Source organism: Carassius gibelio, chromosome B25 (genome assembly GCF_023724105.1).
Source record: "Carassius gibelio isolate Cgi1373 ecotype wild population from Czech Republic chromosome B25, carGib1.2-hapl.c, whole genome shotgun sequence".
NCBI classification, from domain to species: Eukaryota; Metazoa; Chordata; class Actinopteri; order Cypriniformes; family Cyprinidae; genus Carassius; species Carassius gibelio.
The window spans coordinates 1,131,779-1,156,432 of NC_068420.1; the positions used below are offsets into that span (position 1 = coordinate 1,131,779).

The following is a 24,654-nucleotide window of genomic DNA, read 5'->3' on the forward strand; positions in this document are numbered from 1 at the left end:
GATGGACGGCCCGGCATCCTGGCCCGTTGGCCGTGTAAACGGGTGCGGTTCTCTTCCGGATCGCGGGTCCGGCAGCTCACGTCTCTTGTGGCGCGGGAGTCCCTCAACGCACCCTTCCTGGACCCACGAGGACACCAGTGTGCATGCACGGGGAAGAGACCGGTCTCCCGAGGAGAGGCGCGTTGGGCTTTTAAACAGCGGCGGTGATGAGGCTTCATTTCCTTCAGGTGTGCCCCATCACACGCCGCCAGCCCTGACTCGTCCAGCGCCCCTCCTCTCACACACCCACTCCAGTCGGGAGCCTGGTGAAGGGCGGCGATTTAGGACGGGGTGCCGGTGACAATCAGGGAGGAGGCAGCTGACTCGTCACAATAGATAGATAGATAGATAGAAACAGTCAGATGATAGCTAGATAGATAGATAGATAGATAGATAGATAGATTGATAGAAACAGTCAGATGATAGATAGATAGAGAGAGAGAGAGAAAGAGAGAGAGAGAGGGAGAGAGAGCGAGATGAGTTTGACTGGGTTAGTAATAGTACATAGTCTCATTGAGTCTAATGGGCTTCAGTTTGTTTAGATTTGAATTTTTGACGGTTGGAGTTTTCGGAATGTTCAGTTGAGCAGAGACATTTCAATGCAAGTCAATGGGATTTTTATAATTTTTAATCTTCAGTTTTATGAAAACTATAAGTCGGATCAGTCTAAAAAGATATAGCACACTAAGTCAGATCAGTCTGAAGAGCTTGGCCGAGTTTGGTGGTTCTAGCTTGAAAGCTCTAGGAGGAGTAGCGTTCAGAAATTTTAGTCTCATAAGAATAATAATAACTAGAATTAAAAGTTAGTGAACTAACTTTGATGTTGGCTTGGCCATCTTGGCCATGGGGCAAAAGAGCCACAGTACTTGTGTGCCCAACATTCTTGAGTTGCCCCGCAGCAAAAAATAAAAAATAATAATACCATAAAAAATACACCTTATTTCAGTCTTTTTCCATGGTCCCTTGCTGTTTTCTTTTTTAATAAAAAGCCTAGGCTATGATAACAGCTACGACAGGGTTGTCTAGCTGAATGCGAAATAAGTCATGCAAAAACCATAATCTCCTAAATACTATTTAATTTAATCTTATTTTAATAGTACTGACAACATATTTTAAGTTATCACACTACTGAAAAATTAAAGAAGGGACACTATATATAGTATACTTCGGTGAGTCAAGAGCTAAACAAAAAGTTATGTTTCATTACGAAATACTGTAACTTTTATAAACGTTATACTATCACCACAAAATTTTAATTAATATTTAAAATAAATATTTCATAAAACTGAAACTTAAATATATTATTTTTATAGGCTATACAAAACAGAAAAGAAAAAAGACTAAATAATAAGGCTGAATAAGCTGATCTATAGCATGTTAAATGGTGGTTGCCTGTCTATGAATGGTACACCCCTCTAAGCACACAGAAGTGGTTTGACCCAAGTACTCAGCAGCCAATTACACTGACCTGTTCAAACTGATTTTTAAGGCATACTTCACTTGTATTTCACGTGTATTTAACTTGTATTTAAAACGTGAAATACACGTTAAATACACGCTGATTTTTCATGAGTAAACAACGCGTATTTAACGCTTTAAATACGTGTTGTCTACGCGTGAAATACACGTATTTAACGTGTATTTGACCCTCTTGGCCTTCCATACACATTAGAAGGGAGACGTGAAAAAAGGACATCGCGTACTTTATCACAGAATATTTGTTCGGCAGCACTTGTTTAGTTTAAAAGTAGACATGTCAAGCTTTCTATAGATATATCCAGGGGCGATTCTAGGATTTTTTCAACTGGGGGGCACAAGAGGGGCCACGATTAATACAGAGGGGCCAATCTTGTGTTGTTTGAACTGTATATCCAAATCATTTCAAGAGTTCAGTAACCTTTAAAATCAGTAAACAGTGATACCCTATTATATTTTAATAGCAGTTATTCACTGCTCTAAATAAAATAAAATAAAAATCTAATACAATTTGTATTAACTTTTCACTTTACAAAAGTGAAAGAAAAACTGTAATAAATAAAATAATCCAATGTATGAATAGTGTACAACTCACAAATAATAATAATATAATTTATTTATAATAGCCTTATATAATATATATATATAATAGCCTTATTTATATAAATGCAGAATAACATTAATAATTCATAGAAATAAATACACAATTAATTAATTAATATAACTAATATAAATTTAATATAATTTCATAATGTTTTTGTTTATTATCCACATCCCATTCAATTTGCATAGCAGCAGTTGCAGTAAATTTGCATTGATGAATAAACAAAATCTACTTATGTCAAGGCTAATTAATCTTGAGCATATTGATTTAAAAATATCATATATCCATACTTTGTTAGAAAGCTACTTGTTCAAAAAGGTAGCTTTAATTTAACATGTAAAATATGTGGATCCTATAAAACAGTTTAGAATAGCTTAATTAGTCCAGTGTTGTTTTAGTATTAGTTATTTATTTTGCTATTTAATCATGCATTAAATAATTATGTATGATTTTTTTGAGAATGTTTCTGGGTGTCATCAAATGACGTTTTGTCAATAACTTCTGTGAAGGGAGGGAGAGAGAGCTTTGCAGGGGCAGACAGCAATCGCGGAGCACCATGGTGATTTAGAACGCCAACTGAATTTATTAGGAATCTACAGACGCAAATAGACTAAAGGTGCAGAAAAATAAAGACCTATATGTGTATTTTGGACTTTTTTTTTTCACCACAAGTCTGAAAGAAGACATGTTACTGAAGACAAACAGGCCAAAATCTCAAAATTGACCAGTAAAAAAAACGATGTTTTTGCATGTGTCCAGAGGTGGGTAGAGTACCCAAAAACTTTACTCAAGTAAAAGTAAAAGTAATTCTAGAAATATTTACTCAAGTAAAAGTAAAAGTACTAGTCTTGAATAGTTACTTGAGTAAGAGTAAAAGAGTATCGGATAAAAAAATCTACTCAAGTAGTTAGTTACTAGTTACTTTAGGTCATATATACGGAGCCTATTTTTATTTAGATATATAGATAAATGTATGTAATGTATGTGTGCGTGTGTAAATGTATATATTTCATCAGCCTTTACTCCAATTTATTATAAAACCCTGTCTGTTTACTTAAGTAACAGATATAGGTTTCATGCCATAACATATTTTTAATACGACTGACTTTAACTTTCAATGTTAAATTCACATTTAATATAATGTGATATAAATATTGCTACTAATCTTTCATTGTTCAGAAAGAGAGCAAATAACATTTACATTATTAAAGATAATTTTCACTGACAGTCTAGATTGCAATCACTCTCAGAAACTCCCATTAAAATCACTGAAACTGTTAACACTGTGAAATCAATATCTTAATTATAGATTCGTACACACATCTGCACTTTGTTGTTTCTGACGAGAGGATTCGCCAGAAAGAGGTATTCAGTCAGCGAGCGAGTGAAGGAAGCACCGACATTTCAGCGATGACTCATCGGAACACCTCTGATTGACCATTGCATTCAAAAGAATCGTGTGTGATTGGTTATAATGCGCAGCGATGTAAAACACGTCTATCTCTGGCTCAGCGCCAGCAAGCGATCACAGATCTGAATTTAGCAGCTGATGATATGACTTGCTGAACGTACTCGCACCGGTGTGATTGTATTAAAATTAATAAAATCTTAATCGGCTATTTTTTGTCTTTTGGAAGCTGCATTCAACTTGACTCCCCTCTGTTATAAGCCACACACGTACAACAAACTAATGTCACAGTGGTATCGTGTACTGTAATCGAATGTAGCCCAAGTTATTACCTGTTAAACAGTAGACAGCACACACGTTCATCTGGATCTCCATCGCAAGCAAATAATAGCCTTTGCAGATTTGCTTTCAATTCAGTGCAGTTCCATAGCCCCGTTTTCAACGCTGCTGATGATAAACGTTACAACTCTGAGTGAACCGCTTCAGACGCTCAGCGCGTTGCTTCAGGGAACTAAACGACTCCTTCAAACTGATTCATGAACCAATTCACTTGTTTGCCAATTGGTTTGATCAAGCCTTTGAACAGAATTGACTCAAAAGAATGAATCATTCGCGAATGGGCATCGCTCATTGCCCAGAGAAAAATAGACGGCGCGTTTGGAATAAACTGAAGCATTTATAACATTTATTGCATTAAGATAAAGTAACGAGAGGTGCGTCGCTCACAGTAACGAAGTAAAAGTACAGATTTTTCCCAAAAAATTTACTCAAGTAAGAGTATAAAGTACCCATTTTTAAATATACTCCGAAAAGTATTAGTTACCCCGAAAAATTACTCAAGTAAATGTAACGAAGTAAATCCTCTGCATGTGTCTCACCCATATAGACTTTAAAAAAAAAAAGTCTTAAGTGTGGAGCGTTAGATAAACATTACACGATTTGTTTCGTCACCTCACTTGAGTGAAAAAAGTCGCTAATCGACTGCATGAATCAATAATGACTTTATTAGAATTGCTATTATAGTTTTTTTAAAACCATTGCTTTAAATTGCGTTGTTGCCTTTATCGGCTCGTTCGGCCGAAATCGTAACGCAGTAAACCCCTTTTAAATTCAGCATCAGAGGAGCATAGTAAATATAATGATTAGCATCTTGGTCTGCTCTAGGAGATAACATCGTCATCGAACCTGGTCTGTCTAACACCGAAAGACGTTAACGTTAGTACCAAACACTTCTTGCACTGCAACAACTCGCTAATCGAAAAACATCAGCTATTTAAAATAGGTGCTTTTTTTTTTTTGGAAAACAGCAGCTCGCTATTCTTAGTCCTCGTTGAGAAGCATAGCGACTCAATCATGAGTTATTTACTAAACTGAAAGATTATAATTTGAATTTGTGAGTGACAGACAAGTAGAAATGTGGGGGCACACTGGGGGGCCAATCAGTTTTCAGGAGGGGCCAGTGCCCCCATGGCCCCTCCCCTGGCTACGCCACTGGATATATCTCTCATGTCTCTTCGTTGAGTATTAAGATCAGCGCAGACAAGGTTGAAGACAGCACACCTTGTTTGTTATCTTTATTTTATAAGTGCACAAAGTTTTGTTGTTATTATGTTTGTATCCAAAAAAAGTAGACCCTTTACAGATTCGATTGATGTATTGCTCTTATCTGTACGATTAAAACTGAAAATGTAATTTAAGTAATTGTCAGGGTTATCAGCAGAAAATGACTCAAAACGCGTATATGCGTTAATCGACTCCAGAGTTAAAAGGCTGTCGTGACTTTTTTCCTTCCAGTATTCATAAGCTGTATCACGCTGTCAAATTATATGTCATTTTTCACACATAAACATATCAAAAACACCTGAATTCTGCTCTTGTTGTGTTCTAATGGGTGGACTAGTGCTGTGATATTATTTTTGGAATCTCTTAAAAAATGCTGATGAAGTGCTCATTTCTCTCTCGTCTTTTTCTCTGTTCTTTGGTCAGAGACATAATTTATTAATGAGATATCTGACCCGGTAATAATAACATATGTTGATTTAGCTTGTCAGTGTGAATGAAATGTGTAGCCTATTTATTTGTCTGATCTCGCCCTAAACGCGGCTGTCATGTGACTTTTTTTTCCCTTCGCGATGTCAAATATTGCATTTTGCGCACATACACGGCTCAAAAACCCCTGGATTTTTCTCTTAGTGAGTTCTAATGGGTGGATTGTGTGCATTCGCAGGAATATTTATTTTAAGAAGCTCTTAAAAAATATATATAAATGACTTTACCATGTTGTGACGATGGATAACAATTGATGTGAGGTTCAGCCTGACAGATAAAATCTCACAATCACATATAAACACTCATTTTCATGTGTATAATATATTCTTCTAATTGTTTTGTGCCGTTTCGCTGCAGTGTTTTAATGTGACAGGCTGTAAATTCTCTTCAAGTGTTCAGAGAAATACATGGCGAGCTCGCGGGCAGTCGCGATGCCGCGAATATATCATGTTATTACTTTAAACAGTTCAGAAACATCTGATTTTAGCTCTTGGTGTGTTCTAACGTGTGGATTGCGTGCAATCGCCGTTTTAAAAGGTCTTAAATAAAAAAGAATTCGCTCGTTGTGAGCTCCGTGGAGACAGCAGCAGTGATTCTCTTCAAGTGTTCAGAGAAATACATGGCGAGCTCGCGGGCAGTTGCGCTGCCGCGAATATATCATGTTATTACTTTAAACAGTTCAGAAACATCTGATTTTAGCTCTTGGTGTGTTCTAACGTGTGAATTGCGTGCAATCGCCGTTTTAAAAGGTCTTAAATAAGAATGAATTCGCTCGTTGTGAGCTCCGTGGAGACAGCAGCAGTGATTCTTCTCTCATCTTTCTGACTGCTCTCTGCCCAGAAATCAATTATTAATGAGCCCTGACCCCTGTAATAATCATATATGTTGGTTTAGCTTGTCAGTTTGAGGGAAATTGTATTATTTACTTGGTATTTTTAACCGGTTTAAAAGCGAAACGAAACCCGGCCGACTCCTCCCTTAATCTCGGATATTGCAACTAGGGGCGCATTTTTTCTCAGTTAATGTAAGTCTATGGGTAATGTATTTGACATTTAAAAATTAATAAAAAAAAAAACTTAAGTCTGATCAGTCTGAAAAGATATAGCACACACCACCCCTCTATCCCGCAGGTTTCTGCCGAGTTTGGGGCTTGTGGCTTTAAAGCCCTAGGAGGAGTAGCGTTCAGAATTTCTGTCAGAAAAATAATAATAAGAAAAAGAAGAAGAAGAAGAAGTTTAAATAGCATAACAGTATGTTGGCTTGTTGCCAAGCCAACATAACTAGAATTAAAAGTTAGTGAACTAACTTTGATGTTGGCTTGGCCATCTTGGCCATGGGGCAAAAGAGCCACAGTACTTGTGTGCCCAACATTCTTGAGTTGCCCCGCAGCAAAAAATAAAAAATAATAATACCATAAAAAATACACCTTATTTCAGTCTTTTTCCATGGTCCCTTGCTGTTTTCTTTTTTAATAAAAAGCCTAGGCTATGATAACAGCTACGACAGGGTTGTCTAGCTGAATGCGAAATAAGTCATGCAAAAACCATAATCTCCTAAATACTATTCAATTTAATCTTATTTTAATAGTACTGACAACATATTTTAAGTTATCACACTACTGAAAAATTAAAGAAGGGACACTATATATAGTATACTTCGGTGAGTCAAGAGCTAAACAAAAAGTTCTGTTTCATTACAAAATACTGTAACTTTTATAAACGTTATACTATCACCACAAAATTTTAATTAATATTTAAAATAAATATTTCATAAAACTGAAACTTAAATATATTATTTTTATAGGCTATACAAAACAGAAAAGAAAAAAGACTAAATAATAAGGCTGAATAAGCTGATCTATAGCATGTTAAATGGTGGTTGCCTGTCTATGAATGGTACACCCCTCTAAGCACACAGAAGTGGTTTGACCCAAGTCCTCAGCAGCCAATTACACTGACCTGTTCAAACTGATTTTTAAGGCATACTTCACTTGTATTTCACGTGTATTTAACTTGTATTTAAAACGTGAAATACACGTTAAATACACGCTGATTTTTCATGAGTAAACAACGCGTATTTAACGCTTTAAATACGTGTTGTCTACGCGTGAAATACACGTATTTAACGTGTATTTGACCCTCTTGGCCTTCCATACACATTAGAAGGGAGACGTGAAAAAAGGACATCGCGTACTTTATCACAGAATATTTGTTCGGCAGCACTTGTTTAGTTTAAAAGTAGACATGTCAAGCTTTCTATAGATATATCTCTCATGTCTCTTCGTTGAGTATTAAGATCAGCGCAGACAAGGTTGAAGACAGCACACCTTGTTTGTTATCTTTATTTTATAAGTGCACAAAGTTTTGTTGTTATTATGTTTGTATCCAAAAAAGTAGACCCTTTACAGATTCGATTGATGTATTGCTCTTATCTGAACGATTAAAACTGAAAATGTAATTTAAGTAATTGTCAGGGTTATCAGCAGAAAATGACTCAAAACGCGTATATGCGTTAATCGACTCCAGAGTTAAAAGGCTGTCGTGACTTTTTTCCTTCCAGTATTCATAAGCTGTATCACGCTGTCAAATTATATGTCATTTTTCACACATAAACATATCAAAAACACCTGAATTCTGCTCTTGTTGTGTTCTAATGGGTGGACTAGTGCTGTGATATTATTTTTGGAATCTCTTAAAAAATGCTGATGAAGTGCTCATTTCTCTCTCGTCTTTCTCTCTGTTCTTTGGTCAGAGACATAATTTATTAATGAGATATCTGACCCGGTAATAATAACATATGTTGATTTAGCTTGTCAGTGTGAATGAAATGTGTAGCCTATTTATTTGTCTGATCTCGCCCTAAACGCGGCTGTCATGTGACTTTTTTTTCCCTTCGCGATGTCAAATATTGCATTTTGCGCACATACACGGCTCAAAAACCCCTGGATTTTTCTCTTAGTGTGTTCTAATGGGTGGATTGTGTGCATTCGCAGGAATATTTATTTTAAGAAGCTCTTAAAAAATATATATAAATGACTTTACCATGTTGTGACGATGGATAACAATTGATGTGAGGTTCAGCCTGACAGATAAAATCTCACAATCACATATAAACACTCATTTTCATGTGTATAATATATTCTTCTAATTGTTTTGTGCCGTTTCGCTGCAGTGTTTTAATGTGACAGGCTGTAAATTCTCTTCAAGTGTTCAGAGAAATACATGGCGAGCTCGCGGGCAGTCGCGATGCCGCGAATATATCATGTTATTACTTTAAACAGTTCAGAAACATCTGATTTTAGCTCTTGGTGTGTTCTAACGTGTGGATTGCGTGCAATCGCCGTTTTAAAAGGTCTTAAATCAGAAAGAATTCGCTCGTTGTGAGCTCCGTGGAGACAGCAGCAGTGATTCTCTTCAAGTGTTCAGAGAAATACATGGCGAGCTCGCGGGCAGTTGCGCTGCCGCGAATATATCATGTTATTACTTTAAACAGTTCAGAAACATCTGATTTTAGCTCTTGGTGTGTTCTAACGTGTGAATTGCGTGCAATCGCCGTTTTAAAAGGTCTTAAATAAGAATGAATTCGCTCGTTGTGAGCTCCGTGGAGACAGCAGCAGTGATTCTTCTCTCATCTTTCTGACTGCTCTCTGCCCAGAAATAAATTATTAATGAGCCCTGCCCCCGGTAATAATCAGATATGTTGGTTTAGCTTGTCAGTTTGAGGGAAATTGTATTATTTACTTGGTATTTTTAACCGGTTTAAAAGCGAAACGAAACCCGGCCGACTCCTCCCTTAATCTCGGATATTGCAACTAGGGGCGCATTTTTTCTCAGTTAATGTAAGTCTATGGGTAATGTATTTGACATTTAAAAATTAATAAAAAAAAACTTTAAGTCTGATCACTCTGAAAAGATATAGCACACACCACCCCTCTATCCCGCAGGTGTCTGCCGAGTTTGGGGCTTGTGGCTTTAAAGCCCTAGGAGGAGTAGCGTTCAGAATTTTTTTCTCAGAAGAATAATAATAATAACTAGAATTAAAAGTTAGTGAACTAACTTTGATGTTGGCTTGGCCATCTTGGCCATGGAGCAAAAGAGCCAAAGTACTTGTGTGCCCAACATTGAGTTGCCCCGCTGCAAAATTAATACACATAATAATGCCATAAAAAAATACACCTGCAACAGTCTTTTTCCATGCTCCCTTGCGGTTTTCTTTTTTAAATAAAAAGCCTGGGCTATGATAACAGCTATGACAGGGTTGTCTAGCTGGATGTGAAATAAGTCATGCCTATTTTTCTCGTGTATGTATTTCACAGTCCTGCCACCGTTGCGTTGTGGGCAACGACACACAAGATTACTGAAACAATGCATTTTAAATCAAGGAGATCATAAGGGGTCCAAGCACAATGGTTTGTATAGATGATGCAGTTACACACTGTTTAAAATTGTTTAATTTGTACTGTATGTTCATTCTATTTATTTATTTGTGCTATTTACATAATGTTTACTTTTTTTAAGTTTGTTTTTGTTAATGTAAAATAGCACTGCATAGTCTTCACTGTAAGATAAAATACACAATCAAACCAAAATGTATTCAGACACCTTCAACATTTCTCACATAATCACAGTTTATTTGCTGTAGTTTAGAAACTGGTAATAATATATGACAATAACTCAGAACAAATTCATCTTGATAATTTCGGATAACTTTGATAAAAAGATATGTAATGGAATCAACCAAAACTTCAGACTGTCAGTATGACAATATTTACACAACTATCAATACTTTGTTGAACAGTTACCAAGCAAGAAATGCTTAATTTGGTTCAGTCTGTGGTGTGAAAAGGTTGCATTAACAATTAAAGAAAGAAACACTTAAGCAAAACATGGGCAGGTCCTTAATTATTATTTTTTTAAATCAATTTCACTGGTAGCCTACTGTATGAAGAATTAGTGGGTATAATATTTCACAGATCACTATTTTGCCATACTCACTTACATAAATGAACTAGTGGCCTGCACCCACTAGTAAAACAATTCTATCTTATTTTTGGATTGACTTTGGATAAATTCTTGTACTACAAGGTAATTCAGTCAAGAGCAGTGAGTGATTTACTTTCATTTTCATACATTAAAGACTCTGACAGCAGAGCTAGTAAATTAGGCGCGGTCCCTTTAAGAGACAAACGCATCCATTATGATGATACACATCCGATTTTTTTTTGTGCAAATCTTTACTTTCACTTAAGACATAACCACATACTTATTCGAACACACTTTCCAACACGGGTATTTCGACATATTTTGTATGTATTTGTTGTCGGTACAAAAGCAAGAAGACTTTGAGACGCGTCTCTGCTTGCTCCCTGAACAACACCGCGCTGCTGAATTGAGCTCTTTTGCTTTTCGCTCTTTTTTCTGTTTATTTAAACTGCGATTTGAATTTGTTCGTTCAGGTCCAGGAGGAAGTGAACGTCCTGAACGACAGCTCTGTTCAGTGTTGCTGTCCCTGTCCGCGATACGCGCGGCTCTCTCTCGTGCACACGCGCCATCAGCTGCTCAGTTCAGTTTCCCGCAGCGCGGGGCTGAAGCCAACTTGATGTGTTGAATGCTCGGAGCACGTTATAAAACGTATTCTTAAAATACACATTTCTGTTTTAATAAATGGTCATATTAAATCATAGCATAACACATAAGTAGGTACAAAAATAATCAGTGATGCATGCGACCCTTTTGGTCTCAGTGTAGCTCCCTGCTTTACCATGTTATGCAACGCTGAGCAATTGCTGCGACGTTAAGCCTGACAGAGAAATCTCACAAGCACATATAAACACTCATTTTCATATGTGTAATATATTCTTCTAATTGTTTTGTGCCGTTTCGCTGCAGTGTTTTAATGCGAAAGGCTGTAAATTCTCTGTGGACTTCAAGTGTTCAGAGAAATACATCGCCAGCTCGCGGACATTTGGCTGCCGCGAATATATCATGTTATTACTTTAAACAGTTCAGAAACATCTGAATTTAGCTCTTGGTGTGTTCTAACGTGTGGATTGCGTGCAATCGCCGTTTTAAACGGTCTTAAATTAGAATGAATTCGCTCGTTGTGAGCTCCGTGGAGACAGACTGAGCTGAGCAGCAGTGATTCTTCTCTCATCTTTCTGACTGCTCTCTGCCCAGAAATCAATTATTAATGAGCCCTGACCCCTGTAATAATCAGATATGTTGGTTTAGCTTGTCAGTTTGAGGGAAATTGTATTATTTACTTGGTATTTTTAACCGGTTTAAAAGTGAAACGAAACCCGACTCCTCCCTTTAATCTCGGTTATTGCAACTAGGGGCGCAATTTTTCTCAGATAATGTAAGTCTATGGGTAATGTATTTTGACATTTAAAAATTAATAAAAAAAAAACTTTAAGTCTGATCAGTCTGAAAAGATATAGCACACACCACCGCTCTATCCCGCAGGTTTCTGCCGAGTTTGGGGCTTGTGGCTTTAAAGCCCTAGGAGGAGATGCGTTCAGAATTTCTGTCAGAAAAATAATAAGAAGAAAAAGAAGAAGTTTAAATAGCATAACAGTATGTTGGCTTGTTGCCAAGCCAACATAACTAGAATTAAAAGTTAGTGAACTAACTTTGATGTTGGCTTGGCCATCTTAGCCATGGGGCAAAAGAGCCACAGTACTTGTGTGCCCAACATTCTTGAGTTGCCCTGCTGCAAAAAAATAATAATAATAATAATACCATAAAAAATACACCTGCAACAGTCTTTTTCCATGGTCCCTTGCTTTTTTCTTTTTTAATAAAAAGCCTAGGCTATGATAACAGCTACGCCAGGGTTGTCTAGTTGAATGTGAAATAAGTCATGCAAAAACCATAATCTCCTAAATACCATTCAATTTAATGTTATTTTAATAGTACTGACAACATATTTTAAGTTATCACACTACTGAAAAATTAAAGAAGGGACACTATATATAGTATACTTCGGTGAGTCAAGAGCTAAACAAAAAGTCCTGTTTCATTACAAAATACTGTAACTTTTATAAACGTTATACTATCACCACAAAATTTTAATTAATATTTATTAAAAAATAAATATTTCATAAAACTGAAACTTAAATATATTATTTCTATAGGCTATACAAAACAGTTACGAAAAAAGACTAAATAATAAGGCTGAATAAGCTGATCTATAGCATGTTAAATGGTGGTTGCCTGTCTATGAATGGTACACCCCAACCACTAAGCTCACAGAAGTGGTTTGACCCAAGTCCTCAGCAGCCAATGACATTGACCTCTTCAAACTGATTTTTAAGGTGTACTTCAGTGTATTTCACGTGAAATACATGTTAAATACCTGCTGATTTTTCACTTGTAAACAACACTATTTAACACGTTAAATAATATTGGATATAACATTGGAGTAATATAGTATTTTAAGTAGCTCTTAAAATTTTTTATAAATGACTTTACCATGTTGTGCAGCGCCGATAAATAAATAATATTAAATACGTGTTGTCTACGCATGAAATACATGTATTTAACGTGTTGTTGACGCCTTAAAATTCACGTGTATTTGACCCTCTTGGCCTTCCATACACATTAGATATAATGAAAGGAGACGTGAAAAAAGGACATCGCTTTGTTTTGATATGAATTACTTTATCACAGAATATTTGTTCGGGAGCACTTGTTTAGTTTAAAAGTAGACATGTCAAGCTTTCTATAGATATATCTCTCATGTCTCTTCGTTGAGTATTCATGGAGTTATAGTTCATTTTAATGACGTGTTTGTAAATGAAGATCAGCGCAGACCAAGGCTGCAGACAGCACACCTTGTTTGTTATCTTTATTTTATAAGTGCCCAAAGTTTTGTTGTTATTATGTTTGTATCCAAAAAAAAGTAGACCCTTCACAGAGACACGTTAAAATTCACGTGTATTTGACCCTCTTGGCCTTCCACACATTAACGTGAAAAAAGGACATTGCGTTGTTTTGATATGGATTACTTTATCACAGAATATTTGTTCGGCAGCACTTGTTTGGTTTAAAAGTAGACATGGCAAGCTTTCTATAGATATATCTCTCTCTCTTCGTTGAGTATTCATGGAGTTGCAGTTACTTTTTTCCCCTCGATGTCAAATGATATTTCGTTTTGCACGGCTCAACAAACACCTGGATTTTGCTCTTGTTTTGTTCTAATGAGTGGATTGTGTGCATTAATATCTTAAGAAGCTCTTAAAAATATATATAAATGACTTTATCATGTTGTGACGATGGATAGCAATTGATGTGACGTTCAGAACTTCAGCCTGACAGATAAAATCTCACAAGCACATATAAACACTCATTTTCATGTGTATAATATATTCTTCTAATTGTTTTGTGCCGTTTCGCTGCAGGGTTTTAATGTGAAAGGCTGTGAATTCTCTATTTAGACTTGTTCAGAGAAATACATCGCGAGCTCGCGGACATTTGGCTGCCGCGAATATATCATGTTATTACTTTAAACAGTTCAGAAACATCTGAATTCAGCTATTGGTGTGTTCTAACGTGTGGATTGCGTGCAACCGCCGATATAATTTAATTATAAAAGGTCTTAAATTAGAATAAATTCGCTCGTTGTGAGCTCCGTGGAGACAGCCTGAGCTGAGCAGCCGTGATTCTTCTCTCGTCTTTCTGACTTCTCTCTGCCCAGACATCAAGTATTCATAAGCTGTATCACGCTGTCAAATCATTTTGCCCACATAAACAGTTCAAAAACACCTGAATTCTGCTATTGTTGTGTTGTAATGGGTGGATTAGTGCAATTCGCTGTGATATTATTTTTGGAAGCGCTTAAAAAATGCTGATGACGCGCTCATTTCTCTCTCGTCTTTCTCGCTGTTCTTTGGCCAGAGACATAATTTATAAATGAGATCTGACCCGGTAATAATAACATATGTTGGTTTAGCTTGTCAGTGTGAATGAAATGTGTAGCCTATTATTATTTGTCCGATCTCGCCCCGAAATGCGGCTATCATGTGGACTTCAAGTGTTCAGAGAAATACATCGCGTGCTCGCGGACATTTGGCTGCCGCGAATATATCATGTTATTATTTTAAACAGTTCAGAAACATCTGAATTTAGCTCTTGGTGTGTTCTAACGTGTGGATTGCGTGCAATCGCCGTTTTAAAAGGTCTTAAATAAGAATGAATTCGCTCGTTGTGAGCTCCGTGGAGACAGCCTGAGATGAGCAGCCGTGATTCTTCTCTCGACTGCTCTCTGCCCAGAAATCAATTATTAATGAGCCCTAACCCCTGTAATAATCAGATATGTTGGTTTAGCTTGTCAGTTTGAGGGAAATTGTATTATTTACTTGGTATTTTTAACCGGTTTAAAAGTGAAACAAAACCCGACTCCTCCCTTTAATCTCGGTTATTGCAACTAGGGGCGCAATTTTTCTCAGACAATGTAAGTCTATGGGTAATGTATTTTGACATTTAAAAATTAATAAAAAAAAAACTTTAAGTCTGATCAGTCTGAAAAGATATAGCAACCAGCACCGCTCTATCCCGCAGGTGTCTGCCGAGTTTGGGGCTTGTGGCTTTAAAGCCCTAGGAGGAGTAGCGTTCAGAATTTCTGTCAGAAAAATAATAATAAGAAAAAGAAGAAGAAGAAGAAGAAGTTTAAATAGCATAACAGTATGTTGGCTTGTTGCCAAGCCAACATAACTAGAATTAAAAGTTAGTGAACTAACTTTGATGTTGGCTTGGCCATCTTGGCCATGGGGCAAAAGAGCCACAGTACTTGTGTGCCCAACATTCTTGAGTTGTCCCGCTGCAAAAAAAATACCATAAAAAAATACACCTGCAACAGTGTTTTTCCATGGTCCCTTGCCGTTTTCTTTTTTAATAAAAAGCCTAGGCTATGATAACAGCTACGACAGCGTAGCTACGACAGGAATATTGGATATAATATCGGAGTAATATAGTATTTTAAGAAGCTCTTAAAAATATATATATAAATGAGTTTACCATGTTGTGCAGCGCCGATAAATAAATAATATTAAATACGTGTTGTCTACGCATGAAATACACGTATTTAACGTGTTGTTGACGCATTAAAATTCACGTGTATTTGACACTCTTGGCCTTCCATACACATTAGATATAATGAAAGGAGACGTGAAAAAAAGGACATTGCGTTGTTTTGATATGGATTACTTTATCACAGAATATTTGTTCAACAGCACTTATTTGGTTTAAAAGTAGACATGTCAAGCTTTCTATAGATATATCTCTCATGTCTCTTCCTTGAGTATTCATGGAGTTACAGTTCATTTTAATGACGCGTTTATAAATGAAGATCAGGGCAGACCAAGGCTGCAGACAGCACACCTTGTTTGTTATCTTTATTTTATAAGTGCCCAAAGTTTTGTTGTTATTATGTTTGTATCCAAAAAAAAAAAAATAGACCCTTTACAGAGACGCGTTAAAATTAACGTGTATATTTGACCCTCTTGGCCTTCCATACACATTAGACGTGAAAAAAGGATATCGCGTTGTTTTGATATGGATTACTTCATCACAGAATATTTGTTCGGCAGCACTTGTTTGGTTTAAAAGTAGACATGTCAAGCTTGCTATAGATATATATCTCATGTCTCTTCATTGAGTATTCATGGAGTTAAAGTTCATTTTAATGACGTGTTTATAAATGAAGATCAGCGCAGACCAAGGCTGGAGACAGCACACCTTGTTTGTTATCTTTATTTTATAAGTGCACAAAGTTTTGTTGTTATTATGTTTTTATACAAAAAAAGTGGACCCTTTACAGATTCGATTGATGTATTGCTGTTATCTGTACGATTAAAACTGAAAATGTAATTTAAGTAATTGTCAGGGTTATCAGCAGAAAATGACTCAAAACGCGTATATGCGTTAATCGACTCCAGAGTTAAAAGGCTGTCGTGACTTTTTTCCTTCCAGTATTCATAAGCTGTATCACGCTGTCAAATTATATGTCATTTTGCACACATAAACATATCAAAAACACCTCAATTCTGCTCTTGTTGTGTTCTAATGGGTGGATTAGTGCTGTGATATTATTTTTGGAATCTCTTGAAGCCAACTTGATGTGTTGAATGCTCGGAGCACGTTATAAAACGTATTCTTAAAATACACATTTCTGTTTTAATAAATGCTCATATTAAATCATAGCATAACACATAAGCAGGTACAAAAATAATCAGTGATGCATATGCGATCATTTTTGTCGCAGTGTAGCTCCCTGCTTTACCATGTCATGCAACGCTGAGCAATCGCTGTGACGTTTAGTCCGACAGAGAATATCTCATAAGCACATATAAACACTCATTTTCATGTGTATAATATATTATTCTAATTGTTGTGTGCCGTTTCGCTGCAGTGTTTTAATGTGAACGGCTGTAATTTCTCTGTGGACTTCCAAGTGTTCAGAGAAATACATCGCGAGGTCGCGGGCAGCTGCCGCGAATATATCATGTTATTACTTTAAACAGTTCAGAAACATCTGAATTTAGCTGTTGGTGTGTTCTAACGTGTGGATTGCGTGCAATCGCCGTTTTTAAAGGTCTTAAATAAGAATGAATTCGCTCGTTGTGAGCTCCGTGGAGACAATGACTGAGCTGATCAGCCATGATTCTTCTCTCGTCTTTCTGACTGCTCTTCTGCCCAGAAATAAATTATTAATGAGCCCTGACCCCTGTAATAATCAGATATGTTGGATTAGCTTGTCAGTTTGAAGGAAATTGTATTATTTACGGAATTTCTGACCGATTTAAAAGTGAAAGTAAACCGAATTCGCTCGTTGTGAGCTCCGTGGAGACAGCAGCCGTGATTCTTCTCTCGTCTTTCTGACTGCTCTCTGCCCAGAAATCAATTATTAATGAGCCCTGACCCCTGTAATAATCAGATATGTTGGTTTAGCTTGTCAGTTTGAGGGAAATTGTATTATTTACTTGGTATTTTTAACCGGTTTAAAAGTGAAACGAAACCCGGCCGACTCCTCCCTTAATCTCGGTTATTGCAACTAGGGGCGCAATTATTCTCAGATAATGTAAGTCTATGGGTAATGTATTTTGACATTTAAAAATTAATTTAAAAAAAACTTATAACTATAACTTAAAAAGATATAGCAACCAGCACCGCTCTATCCCGCAGATGTCTGCCGAGTTTGGGGCTTGTGGCTTTAAAGCCCTAGGAGGAGTAGCGTTCAGAATTTCTGTCAGAAAAATAATAATAAGAAAAAAAAGAAGAAGAAGAAGAAGTTTAAATAGCATAACAGTATGTTGGCTTGTTGCCAAGCCAACATAACTAGAATTAAAAGTTAGTGAACTAACTTTGATGTTGGCTTGGCCATCTTGGCCATGGGGCAAAAGAGCCACAGTACTTGTGTGCCCAACATTCTTGAGTTGTCCCGCTGCAAAAAAAATACCATAAAAAAATACACCTGCAACAGTCTTTTTCCATGGTCCCTTGCTTTTTTCTTTTTAAATAAAAAGCCTAGGCTATGATAACAGCTACAACAGGGTTGTCTAGTTGAATGCGAAATAAGTCATGCAAAAACCATAATCTCCTGAATACCATTCAATTTAATCTTATTTTAATAGTACTGACAACATATTTTAAGTTATCACACATTACTGAAAAATTAAAGAAGGGACACTATATATAGTATACTTCGGCGAGTCAACAGCTAAACAAAAAGTCCTGTTTCATTACAAAATACTGTAACTTTTATAAACTTTATACTATCACCACAAAATTGTAATCACTATTTATTATAAAATAAATATTTCATAAAACTGAAACTTAAATATATTATTTCTATAGGCTATACAAAACAGAAAAGAAAAAAGACTAAATAATAAGGCTGAATAAGCTGATCTATAGCATGTTAAATGGTGGTTGCCTGTCTATGGATGGTACACCCCAACCACTAAGCTCACAGAAGTGGTTTGACCCAAGTCCTCAGCAGCCAATGACATTGACCTCTTCAAACTGATTTTTAAGGTGTACTTCAGTGTATTTCACGTGAAATACATGTTAAATACCCGCTGATTTTTCACTTGTAAACAACACTATTTAACACGTTAAATAATATTGGATATAACATTGGAGTAATATAGTATTTTAAGAAGCTCTTAAAAATATATATATAAATGAGTTTACCATGTTGTGCAGCGCCGATAAATAAATAATATTAAATACGTGTTGTCTACGCATGAAATACACGTATTTAACGTGTTGTTGACGCGTTAAAATTCACGTGTATTTGACACTCTTGGCCTTCCATACACATTAGATATAATGAAAGGAGACGTGAAAAAAGGACATCGCTTTGTTTGGATATGGATTACTTTATCACAGAATATTTGTTCGGGAGCACTTGTTTAGTTTAAAAGTAGACATGTCAAGCTTTCTATAGATATAGATATATCTCTCGTCTCTTCGTTGAGTATTCATGGAGTTACAGTTTATTTTAATGACGTGTTTGTAAATGAAGATCATCGCAGACCAAGGCTGCAGACAGCACACCTTGTTTGTTATCTTTATTTTATAAGTGCCCAAAGTTTTGTTCTTATTATGTTTGTATCCAAAAAAAGTAGACCCTTTACAGAGACACGTTAAAATTCACGTGTATTTGACCCTCTTGGCCTTCCATACATTAGACGTGAAAAAAGGACATTGCGTTGTTTTGATATGGATTACTTTATCACAGAATATTTGTTCGGCAGCACTTGTTTGTTTTAAAAGTAGACATGTCAAGCTTTCTATAGATATATCTCTGTCTCTTCGTTGAGTATTCATGGAGTTACAGTTACTTTTTTCCCCTCAATGTCAAATGATATTTCGTTTTGCACGGCTCAACAAACACCTGGATTTTGCTCTTGTTTTGTTCTAATGAGTGGATTGTGTGCATTAATATTTTAAGAAGCTCTTAAAATATATATATAAATGACTTTACCATGTTGTGACGATGGATAGCAATTGATGTGACGTTCAGAACTTCAGCCTGACAGATAAAATCTCACAAGCAAATATAAACACTCATTTTCATGTGTATAATATATTCTTCTAATTGTTTTGTGCCGTTTCGCTGCAGTGTTTTAATGTGAAAGGCTGTAAATGTGTACTTCAAGTGTTCAGTCGCGAGCTCATCTGTGACGTTCAGCATGATGATTCAGTTAGAAACCAGCTAAGACCAGCGTGACAGTGGCCAAAACTACTTTAAAACCATATAATATATTCTTCTAATTGTTTTGTGCCGTTTCGCTGCAGTGTTTTAATGCGAAAGGCTGTAAATTCTCTGTGGACTTCAAGTGTTCAGAGAAATACATCGCCAGCTCGCGGACATTTGGCTGCCGCGAATATATCATGTTATTACTTTAAACAGTTCAGAAACATCTGAATTTAGCTCTTGGTGTGTTCTAACGTGTGGATTGCGTGCAATCGCCGTTTTAAAAGGTCTTAAATTAGAATGAATTCGCTCGTTGTGAGCTCCGTGGAGACAGACTGAGCTGAGCAGCAGTGATTCTTCTCTCGTCTTTCTGACTGCTCTCTGCCCAGAAATAAATTATTAATGAGCCCTGACCCCTGTAATAATCAGATATGTTGGTTTAGCTTGTCAGTTTGAGGGAAATTGTATTATTTACTTGGTATTTTTAACCGGTTTAAAAGTGAAACGAAACCCGACTCCTCCCTTTAATCTCGGTTATTGCAACTAGGGGCGCAATTTTTCTCAGATAATGTAAGTCTATGGGTAATGTATTTTGACATTTAAAAATTAATAAAAAAAAAACTTTAAGTCTGATCAGTCTGAAAAGATATAGCACACACCACCGCTCTATCCCGCAGGTTTCTGCCGAGTTTGGGGCTTGTGGCTTTAAAGCCCTAGGAGGAGAAGCGTTCAGAATTTCTGTCAGAAAAATAATAAGAAGAAAAAGAAGAAGTTTAAATAGCATAACAGTATGTTGGCTTGTTGCCAAGCCAACATAACTAGAATTAAAAGTTAGTGAACTAACTTTGATGTTGGCTTGGCCATCTTGGCCATGGAGCAAAAGAGCCAAAGTACTTGTGTGCCCAACATTGAGTTGCCCCGCTGCAAAATTAATACACATAATAATGCCATAAAAAAATACACCTGCAACAGTCTTTTTCCATGCTCCCTTGCTGTTTTCTTTTTTTAATAAAAAGCCTGGGCTATGATAACAGCTATGACAGGGTTGTCTAGCTGGATGTGAAATAAGTCATGCCTATTTTTCTCGTGTATGTATTTCACAGTCCTGCCACCGTTGCGTTGTGGGCAACGACACACAAGATTACTGAAACAATGCATTTTAAATCAAGGAGATCATAAGGGGTCCAAGCACAATGGTTTGTATAGATGATGCAGTTACACACTGTTTAAAATTGTTTAATTTGTACTGTATGTTCATTCTATTTATTTATTTGTGCTATTTACATAATGTTTACTTTTTTTAAGTTTGTTTTTGTTAATGTAAAATAGCACTGCATAGTCTTCACTGTAAGATAAAATACACAATCAGACCAAAATGTATTCAGACACCTTCAACATTTCTCACATAATCACAGTTTATTTGCTGTAGTTTAGAAACTGGTAATAATATATGACAATAACTCAGAACAAATTCATCTTGATAATTTCGGATAACTTTGATAAAAAGATATGTAATGGAATCAACCAAAACTTCAGACTGTCAGTATGACAATATTTACACAACTATCAATACTTTGTTGAACAGTTACCAAGCAAGAAATGCTTAATTTGGTTCAGTCTGTGGTGTGAAAAGGTTGCATTAACAATTAAAGAAAGAAACACTTAAGCAAAACATGGGCAGGTCCTTAATTATTATTTTTTTTAATCAATTTCACTGGTAGCCTACTGTATGAAGAATTAGTGGGTATAATATTTCACAGATCACTATTTTGCCATACTCACTTACATAAATGAACTAGTGGCCTGCACCCACTAGTAAAACAATTCTATCTTATTTTTGGATTGACTTTGGATAAATTCTTGTACTACAAGGTAATTCAGTCAAGAGCAGTGAGTGATTTACTTTCATTTTCATACATTAAAGACTCTGACAGCAGAGCTAGTAAATTAGGCGCGGTCCCTTTAAGAGACAAACGCATCCATTATCCCAGCCGGCACATGACCGACCTTCAACGTTGAAATATGGTTGAAATAAGGTCAGTTGTGGTTTCAACGTTGAAACAACGTTGATTCAACGTTTAAAGCTGAATGGTTGAAAAACATCCAGCACATGACCAACTTTCAATGTTGAAATATGGTTGAAATAAGGTCAGTTGTGGTTTCAACGTTGAAACAACGTTGATTCAACGTTTAAAGCTGAATGGTTGAAAAACATCCAGCACATGACCAACTTTCAACGTTGAAATATGGTTGAAATAAGGTCAGTTGTTTTAATGAAACAACGTTAAAAATGTTTAATGCTAAATGGTAGAAAAAGGTTAACAAGCTTTTAAATTATTTATATTAAATTATTTAAATTAATTATTATTTTAATAGCATTTAAAAATATTTTAGTCATGATACCTATTCTAAAATGTTAAATATTATCATCATTAACAACAATAAAACTATACATTTCGCTGCTTTATCACACTGAAACAACTCCCATTGGTAGTTTTATTTTATTACTTCTATCATGATTGGTTAATCTGGCTGTCATTCAGGAAACTGGACAACGAATCGGTTCGCGCTTTTCTACATTTAAAAATATGACCGTTATTGTCGTCTTTCTGTGAGTGAGGCGGCTAACTGTGAGCTGCTGCTCGTTATAACTGACTGCTCGGTCGGTCCCGAATTATTTCATATTTGCCTGTATATTTTTTATTTATTTCGAGCGAATTTGAGTCGTGACATGTCAATGGAGAACAAAAACTGTGAACACAAGAAGGGTCAGGTGTTCTGCGAGGTCCTGAAAACATCCTGTCAAAATGAGGTAAGAAAATCGCTAACTTTATCTTTATTATCTTTTGAAAATAGTAAAGTATTACCAGAGTTTACAAATGGGTAGTTTAAAGGACATGTAACCTGCAGATAAATAAATACCCGTGTTTCTATTTTTGCATTGCTTTATCACAGCTGATCAAGTTAGATGCTCACCCAATGTGTTGCTGGTTAGTTATGTGTTAATGTCTTTTAGAGATTTTCCCATATTTTCCTGATATGAATCCCATGCATTAGGTGTGTTATATATGTTTGTATTCTTATATTAGTTTCAAAGTGTTTTCTGCAACATATAAGTGCAAATGTCGGTATTTAAATAATATAATTTTAATGAATTAATGAAAAAAAAAAAAAAAAAAAGGATTGTTTAAAGCCATGGTTCTCAAAGTGTCAGGCCCCCTCTAGTTGTTATGCAGGTGAATCACTAAATTAAACTAATTAATGTTAATATATTTTTACTTAATCTTTGATTAAGTTTTTTTTTTTTTTTTTTGCACATTTAAGTATGTTACAGTTAAAGTACAGTACAGTTTTGTAACTTTTGTTACATAATTACATTTAAAATTACATTTTAATTTAAACTTTTTTTTTTTCATTTACCTCTGTATGTAAGCACAGTTGTAGTGTTAATGTTCAAACTGTATTTACCATGGTAAAGTGTCTGACAACAATTAATATTCTTATTAGAATAAAACTGCCTCATTTTTTTAACTGTAGACCTGTAGCTGAATAGTTTAGCCTACTACGCTGCTGAAATGTAATGTTGGTCATTATGGTGCAACTTAATATTTAATAACAAATATTTTCTGAAGTGGTACTTGGTATAAAAAGTTTGAGAACCAGTGGTTTAAAGAAATGGTATAATATGAAATCCTGCTTTTTAAGAACTTTTCAGTAAACCATTTCTTCTTTCCCTTGTAGAGTCATCGAGGATCCAGCTTGTTCTTGAAACATTGGTAAGAAATTGTTCTTCTGCTACATTGCACTGTCACGTCTGCTAGAGATGCTTTGACCTTTTGTGATAGGTTTTGGTTGTGCTTAGTTTAATAAAAATGTACTGAATTTGATTTGACTTGTTTTACTACACTGTATTGCTAGTGTTCTGATTAAAACAGTGTAACTGGGTGCTCTGAAAACACTGCTTGTGAATAATTTGTTAATATTGTACATTTTCATCTGAATACATTAAATAAGTGTTTAATGAATAGTGTTGTCCACTTTGTTTCCAACCTCACTGTTACTGAACTGTAAAGTGAAAATATTGTGTGATTTATTTTGCATTCAGTTTTCATTTAAATATATTTCACAATATCAAAGTTATTGTGAAACATTGTGAACATACCTAAACTCACTGGTTAAATCTTATGTTCCCTCCAGAAGTTTGCACTCTGCAAGTGAACGACGCCTTGTGGTGCCATCCCAAAGAGGTTCAAAATCACTCTCAAGGACCTTTTCCTGGACTGTGTCCAGCTGGTGGAATCACCTCCCAATCTCAATCCGAACTGAGCGTTTACTCATTTTCAAGAAACATCTTAAGACTCATCTTTTTCACCAGAACTTAACCAACTAATGCTAGCACTTTTCCTTCTTTTCTTGTCTTTTTTATATATATATATATATAAAAAAAAAAAAACCTGACTATGCGTTCTGTACTAGACTAACTGAGACTTGTCATAGCACTTGTATCCTGTTGTTGTTCGCATGTACACCTTCCTGCTTCTGTTGTTCTCATTTATTAGTCGCTTTGGATAAAATCGTCTTTTAAATGATTAAATGTAAATTTTTATACAGGACGGTACAGAAAGTGCACAAGTGGGAGAGAGTGGAGGGGACGGCATCAGAAAGGACCGAGCGCTGGGACACTTTCAAGGATCACCCGAAGCACAACCACACTGTATACACTAAGGCTGCTGGTTCTAACATTTTAGAGTGCCCTGCGGGAGAAATCTCATTCTGCATTCCCCACGGTAAAGAAGACACAGTCCGGGGGGGTTCCCATTAGAAATCAACTGGTGGAAGGTTCCCTTCTCGAACTGTTCAACACATTTTCACTGCA

The 24,654-nt window shown here is 35.9% G+C and overlaps 1 protein-coding gene and 1 long non-coding RNA gene across 3 annotated transcripts in view; one reads left to right on the forward strand and one right to left on the reverse strand.

Annotated features, from left to right (window-relative positions):
* The window catches only part of LOC128014662 (uncharacterized), a 109,114-nt gene that overhangs the window by 42,236 nt on the left and 42,224 nt on the right, over positions 1-24,654 (reverse strand). The gene's annotated exons all lie outside the window — the stretch shown is intronic.
* On the forward strand, positions 21,762-24,205 carry LOC128014687 (uncharacterized). 2 transcript variants are annotated; one of them, XR_008183625.1, is made up of 4 exons: positions 21,762-21,814; positions 21,927-22,590; positions 23,520-23,554; positions 23,976-24,205. It is a non-coding gene; the product is annotated as an uncharacterized LOC128014687 (long non-coding RNA). The 2 variants fall into 2 exon arrangements; XR_008183624.1 differs by lacking the exon at positions 21,762-21,814 and having other exon boundaries at positions 21,857-22,590.